The sequence below is a fragment of the Balaenoptera physalus genome (genome assembly GCF_965194825.1).
Source record: "Balaenoptera physalus genome assembly, chromosome: 21".
NCBI lineage: Eukaryota > Metazoa > Chordata > Mammalia > Artiodactyla > Balaenopteridae > Balaenoptera > Balaenoptera physalus.
The window spans coordinates 278,551-285,514 of NC_138902.1; the positions used below are offsets into that span (position 1 = coordinate 278,551).

A 6,964-nucleotide genomic window follows, 5' to 3' on the forward strand; every position below is an offset into this window, starting at 1 on the left:
TTGCCTTCTCTAAAATGTCTACTCAAGCCTTCCATGGTGATTTTGACTATTTCCCTTTACTGTGGTAGGAGACAAAGAAAACCAGGGGAATCATTGCTGTGGGGTTAGTTCATTAGTACCCCCTGCTGGTTCCACTGCTTTTTTGTCCTTTCAATACTTTATAGACTGTGTGTATTTTGGAGCTATTTTCATAATTTTTATTTGCAAGAAAGAGGAATATTGGAGAAATAAAGCTGTATTAGTGTTTTGCTAGGGTTGCCAGAACAAGATACTGCAGACTGGGAGGCTTAGTTAATTTTCTCACAGCTCTGGAGGCTTTGAGTCCAAGATCAAGGTGTCCACAGGTTCAGTTTCCTCTGAGGCCTCTCTCCCTTGCTTGCAGATGGCCGCATTCTTGCTTCGTCCTCACATGGACTTACCTCTATGAGGTGAGTGTGCGTGGCTGTGTCCTAATCTTCTCTTCTTATAGGGGCACAGCTCTGGATTAGGGCTCACCCATATGACGCATTTTCACTTAATCACCTCTCCTAAGGCCCTATTCCCAAATACAGTCACATTATGAGGTACAAGGGTCTGGACTTCAACATATGAATTTATAGGGTTCCAGTTCAGATCTTAAGGGCAGCTGTTCCCCGTTGGTTGAAGCAGAAATCTCAGAGGAGAGAGGAGTCTTCCCACATGGCCTAGAACTTCTTGACGCAGCCAAGTCATGACCATAAGCCTGATTCCCTGTTGTTTTACCACGTCTCTCTTACTGAGAGTGTACGTCAGGGAATGAATAAGAAATTATGTCCTCAGTACATTGTCACTAAATATTTCAGCCTTTTGGAGGCCAGGTGTTCACAAAAGTAAAGATGTTTTGCTCAGCAAGTTCTTGGCCTTGGAAAGTACACAACGCACTAAGGAAGCAGCCTGTGTCTCCCATAGGCTGAGCAGGCCACAGACACAGGAGCAGGAGACAGCCATTAGACGCCACAGCCTCGGTGAGAAGCAGCTGCATCACCAGTTTTGCTCAATCAGATCTGTTTTCTAGGTGCTGAGCTTGAGGAGGGCATCAGTCCTGGGACACCGTGGACATGATGCAGAAAAGTTACCTTAAACCCAGAGTCATAGTTAAATAGAAAACATGTGAGATATTAAAATTTTATTGCCTCCACTGAGCTGTAAACTTGGTGAAGTTGGTAATGTTGTACATTTCACCTCTTAGTCTCCAGAAAATTTCACATGCTGGAATCCTGGAAACTCTCAATAAATATTTGTTACTTTAATGAGTGGTGTGTGACAGAGCTAGCTGATTTTTATTGAAGACTGTTGTCCTATGATAGTTTATCTACGAAATCCAGAACACTTGGGAGGTATGTTTTCCTTTAAGTATCTGATGGATACTGTGGACCCTCCAACTAGTAATGCACCTGCACAGAAACAAACACATCGCTGCAGTCGACCTCAAGTGTTCTATTTCCCTCTTTTCAAGCTCATAGACCAACCCATTAGCATTCTATATATGTGGGCTTTATAATGGTTTTGTGTGGGGGTGTGTGCACGTGCATCAAGAAAGAAAAAATAATCGACTTGAAGGGAGAGAACACATCATGTAGCTCTTGCTCTCTCTCAAGCCAACCTGACAGAAGATAAACGTACGACATAGGCATTCTCCACCGGGGCCATCTCTTTTCCCCAGGTCTTTATTTTTAACATCTTTATTGGAGTATAATTGCTTTACACTGGTGTGTTAGTTTCTGCTTTATAACAAAGTGAATCAGCTATACCCTGGTCTTTATTGATTAGCACCATTCTCATTGGAGGAAGAATGGAACTCGGGAGGGGGACCAAGTCCCTCTGACTTCCCTGGTTCATGGTGCAGAGGGTGGAAGGGCACCCCAGCCCCTGCACCCGCCCCTGGTTACTCCCTTCAAAGTAGGGGCCACAGCCTCAGCAGCAGAAGCAGCAGAGCCACTCCTCTCCACTTTTGCTTACGGTTCTTATGGAATATCTTTTCCCATATTTTCACTTTCAGCATTTTCACTTTCAGCATACTTCTCAGTGAGTCTCTTGTAGACAACATAAGTTGGACCCTTTTTATGTGTAGCTTGTCCATATTTGTTTTTTAACTGATGAGTTTAAGCTATATATATATATATTACTGATATGGAATGACTTTTAATTGCCAATTTCTCTGTAATGTCATATAGCTTTTCTGTCCCACATTTTCTCCCATACTGATGTCCTTTGTGCTTATTTTTTGTACTCATTTTTAAAATTTATTTGGCTGTTCCAGATCTTAGTTGTGGCAGGGGGGACATTTGATCTTCTTTGTGCCATGCGAACTCTTAGTTGTGGCATTTGGGATCTAGTTCCCTGACCAGAAATTGAACCCAGGCCCCCTGCATTGGGAGCATGGAGTCTTCGCCACTGGACCACCAGGGAAGTCCCCTGACTGACTTACTTTTAATTTCCTTCTGTGTATATTCTATAGATATTAAATTTGTGGATACTATGGAGATTACATATAAAATCCTATCAAACTAGCTTAAACTGATATCAACATAATTTTAATCACATGCAAAATCTCTATTACATCTCCTATTACATTACATATTCATTACATGTTATTAATGTCACAAATCACATATTTATACATTGTTTTCTGTTAATGTAGATGTACGAATTACTTGTTTGGGGATGCTATAACAAAATGCCACAGCTTGGTTAACTTATAAACAGAAGTTTATTTCTCATGGTCTGGAGGTTGAAGTGTGAGATCAAGGGGGTTAGGTAAAGGTCTTTTTCTGAGTCATAGACTTTTCATTATATCATCACCTGGAGGAAGGGGTTAGTGAGCTCTCTGGGATCTCTTTTAAAAGCACACAAGAGACTTCACTAGTAGGCCAGTGGTTAAGAATCTGCCTTCCAATGCAGGGGACACGGGTTCAATCCCAGGTCAGAGAACTAAGATCCCACATGCCAACTAAGCCCAAGTGCTGCAACTACTGAGCCTGTCTGCCACAACTAGAGAGCCTGTGTGCTGCAATTACCGAGTCCCCGTGCCACAGCTAGATAGGAAGCCTGTATGTCACAACAAATATCCCACGTGCTGCAACTAAGAGCCAATGCAGCCAAATAACTAAGTAAATAAACACATATTTAAAAATAAATAAAAGCACACAAATCCTATTCATAGTGGCTCTGCTGTCATAACCTAAGCACCCCCCAAAGGCCCTACATCCTAATATCACCACATTTGGAGATTATATTTTTAACATATGAATTTTAGGGGAAACAATCACACAATACCAATAAATTTATAATTATTTTAATATTTTGGATTTAGAAAATATCCTAGAATAATAAAAAGTGTAGTTACACGTCAAAATTATAGCTTTTCTTTTTCTATTTGTCCATTTATTTACCTTTATCAGATAAATTTATACTTTCATATGACCTCAAGTTACTGGTGTCCTTCCATTTGAACTTGAAGTACTCCCTTTAGCATTTCTTGAAGGGTAGGTATTATGGTACTGAACTCCTTCAGCTTTTGTCTGAGACTGTCTTTCATTTTCCTCATTTTTGAAGAATAATATTGTAAGATACAGAATTGTTGTTAGGTAGTTTCCACCAGTAGTTTAAACATATCGTTTCACTCTCTTCTGGCCTGCAAAATTTCTGATGAGAAAAAGCAACTGATAATCTTACTGACGATCACAGTCAAGTGGATCATAATCATTGTCAAATATAACTTTGTTTATATATATTTCTTAACACTAACCTATTAAAAAAGTACTTATTGTTACAAAATTTTGTATTTATCATTCCAAGATTACTTAACAAATCTATATTTTTATTCTACTTATTTATAAAATAATAGGTTATTAGCCAAAATTATGAACTCATAGCTGAAATGTATGGTAAAACATTCTTGATAAGCGTTTTTCCATGTCTGAGAATTTTGATATGAACTCTAGCTTTTCAGTGTGATTTTAGCATTGATAGATCCAGTGTGAGAATTCAATGTTGACTAAGGAATTAAAAATCCCTGAGGGCTTTCCTTCATTCATTACAGTAAAAGTGTTTTCTATGCTGTGAAAACTCATGTGTATGTAAGTCTATTCAATGATAGTCTCCAGTTAAAATTATCTCCATGTCAGTTACATACATGTAGTATGTAAATCTTTTGCATGGACATCCCCCCTTTGTAGCATTTCTACTAGCTATCATCAAAATTCAGTCTAATTTAGTCCATAAAGTGAACACTTTATGCTGGGCTACTGTTTACACTACACTGTAACTGAGTTATATGAGTCTGCTGAATTTCTAACTTACCTCATTCCTAGGTTTCACATGTGGATGACCAGGGTTCACACCTGAAGAAATTTACTATTTTCTTACAGCTACATTGGTCCACCGGGAAAAAAAAAAACTTGCCTGGATATCATTTCTTGCTTTTAATGGTCACAGTTTTTGCTTGAAATAAGACAAAAATAATAATTAAATTAAATAAATAAGAAATGACACGTGACATTAGGGGCATTAAATTGTTGAAAAGTACATTACATGGGGAAAGAACATGAATTTGAGGAATACACCAGTGAATAGAAACATGGTTTAGAAAAATGTTAATAAAATGTTCAGTGTTTAGGTAAAAGAAAAATAAAATAAATTCAGGCGCTACAGGGAATATGAGAGGAAAAATTATTAAAGAGACCATGGCAAAGACAAAAACATGAAATTTTAACTCCCACGAGGACAGGAATTTTGCTTCTCTGAGGTGAAAAGTACAGGGGGAAACGTGAAGAGAAACTGATGTGTGATGAGTAATGACAGAATCTGGATAATCTGACTCAGTGGCTTCACATACATTTCTAAAAATATCCTTTAGTCGAGCAAACCTCCAGTTGAGATTCCAAGTGTCCTGCTCCCTCCCCACACTGAGCACATGTGTCTGGAGCTGACTTGGATCACAGCCTGGGGAAACCCTCCTCTTCCCTCCACACTTACTCTTCTTGCTCCAACAGGGAAATTACATCTGGTTTGCAGAGCTGATGCCCTGATACATGTGGGAAATGCTATATGGATTTAAAGTTCTGTGCTGAGAACAGTGCATGCAATGCAAGTGCAGGACAAGATGCCAAAGCTCAACTGTGAGGGCATCAATGGCAGCCCAGGTTCGAGCACCCTGAAGGGGGAAAACACTGAAGGTTGTCACCCAACACTTCACTCAAAGACAATAAAAGTCTCTGGCTGCTGCTGTTCTTGCCCAAGAGGAAAGACAGACTGCAGGTTGCCTAGACGTCTCAGCCAGGAAGGAAGCAACGTTTTCATAATGTGGTTAACACTGTTTTCTAACAGAATTCAATAAACATAAGACCCATGAGATTATTACCTGGAGTTCATGTAGAAAGAAGGATACAAGCTGTTATGTATTTTTGCTGTGTTCAAACCTCATAATAGTCCCCCGAGCAGAAGAATTACTTAGCAACATAAAGTCACTTGTTTGTTAGATAAAATAGCCTTTATCTGTGTTCAGCATTATTCTGCCTGTCGGTGGCAGCCTAGTAAGAAATACGTGTGATTGTGGTAATGGAGATTAGCCCTGATCTTCCACTTTGTCAATTGCCAGGCCGTGCGGGTAGAGATAGACCTGTAGCTCCATGTACATTTTACGTGTTTTTTTCACGTATTGAAGTTGTATCTGGAGTCCTGCTCTTCTTTCCCGGGTTAGAGACGCAGACACCAGTCGTCAGAACTCATGAGATTTGCTGGCTCCATGTGTCAGGAAAGCCCTGGATCCACATTTCTCTTCTACATAGTTCTCTCCTCTGGGGTTGGAATATGAGACTTAAGTCAGCCCATGCCCTCCCATGGATTTCTCTTACCTGCTGCTGTTTATTTTTGCTCTATTTATACCTTCACTATGCAAACCTACGACTGTGGCTCCAAAGCCTGTGCTGACCTAGGACTCTGATTCCAAAATACCCCAAGAAACTTGGCATTCAATTAGGAAAGTCTGACATCCCTCAGCCCTTAAGTTTATTAGTATTATTGGTAGTAGTACAATTAATACCTTTATGATTGTAATCTCTATTGATATTATTATTTATCACTATTATTGTTATTGCATTTCTTATTAAGTTTCTCTGCTCATGAATGTATCCAATTTACTGAAGTGTATTGTGGAGGGTTTTCAACAGAGTTACATAAACATGGTGATTCCTGGTTCCTGTTGTACTTATGGGTACTTGTTGGTCAGAGAGCCTCCTGAGATATTCAGACTTAACCACTGGAGGAAGGGACAGTTGCTACTGGTAAGTGAGCCCCAGGGAGGACACTCTTGACTCTCTTGAGCCTCTAGAAGAATGTTTAAGTCCTCTTAAGGAACCAGAAAGTGGTGCCAGTGCAAGAGCCCTGGAAGACACCCTTGTCCTGCTGGACTCAGCACAGTATTTTCCACCTCAACTCTGGGCCAGAACCACTCTCACATCTCCTGGGAAGGCTGGAGAAGATGTTCCTCCTAGAGTCCAGTCTCCGAATTTTAAAACTCAGCCAAGGAACTGACATTGTGACAAGTGAGGAGTAAGGAGAGTATCCTTGGCATGCCTGAACCTGGGGACATGTTCTAAATTCACTCAGGTGTCCAGGAAAAGCCGGTGTGGCACTGGCAGACATAGGGTTGGTGACAGGCCTGCTCAAGTAACCACTTATTTTTCTAAGTCCCACAGGGAGCCCCTGCACTGTTTGTGCCAACATATCATCCTGCCTGCTGACCCAGGATCACCTAGGATGACATCTTCCAATAGCCTTTGTGTGACATATGCAAACCGAAGTGTCTCGACTTTATGGGACCGGGTAGGTACAAACGGCAGGAGCACAGGCAAGGTGTTGATGCTGAGACAGTGCTGGGGGTAAGCATGTATCACAAACGAGGCCTGTGTATGTAGGGTGTGCAGAAAGCTCCTGACTTCCCTGC

The 6,964-nt window shown here is 40.6% G+C and overlaps 1 long non-coding RNA gene across 1 annotated transcript; it reads right to left on the reverse strand.

Moving 5' to 3' along the window:
- Positions 1-3,297: 3,297 nt before the first annotated feature.
- Positions 3,298-5,591, reverse strand: LOC309651680. The gene is made up of 2 exons (XR_014258309.1): positions 4,321-5,591; positions 3,298-3,663 (listed from the first exon to the last, which is right to left on the reverse strand). It is a non-coding gene; the product is annotated as an uncharacterized lncRNA (long non-coding RNA).
- Positions 5,592-6,964: the final 1,373 nt, after the last annotated feature.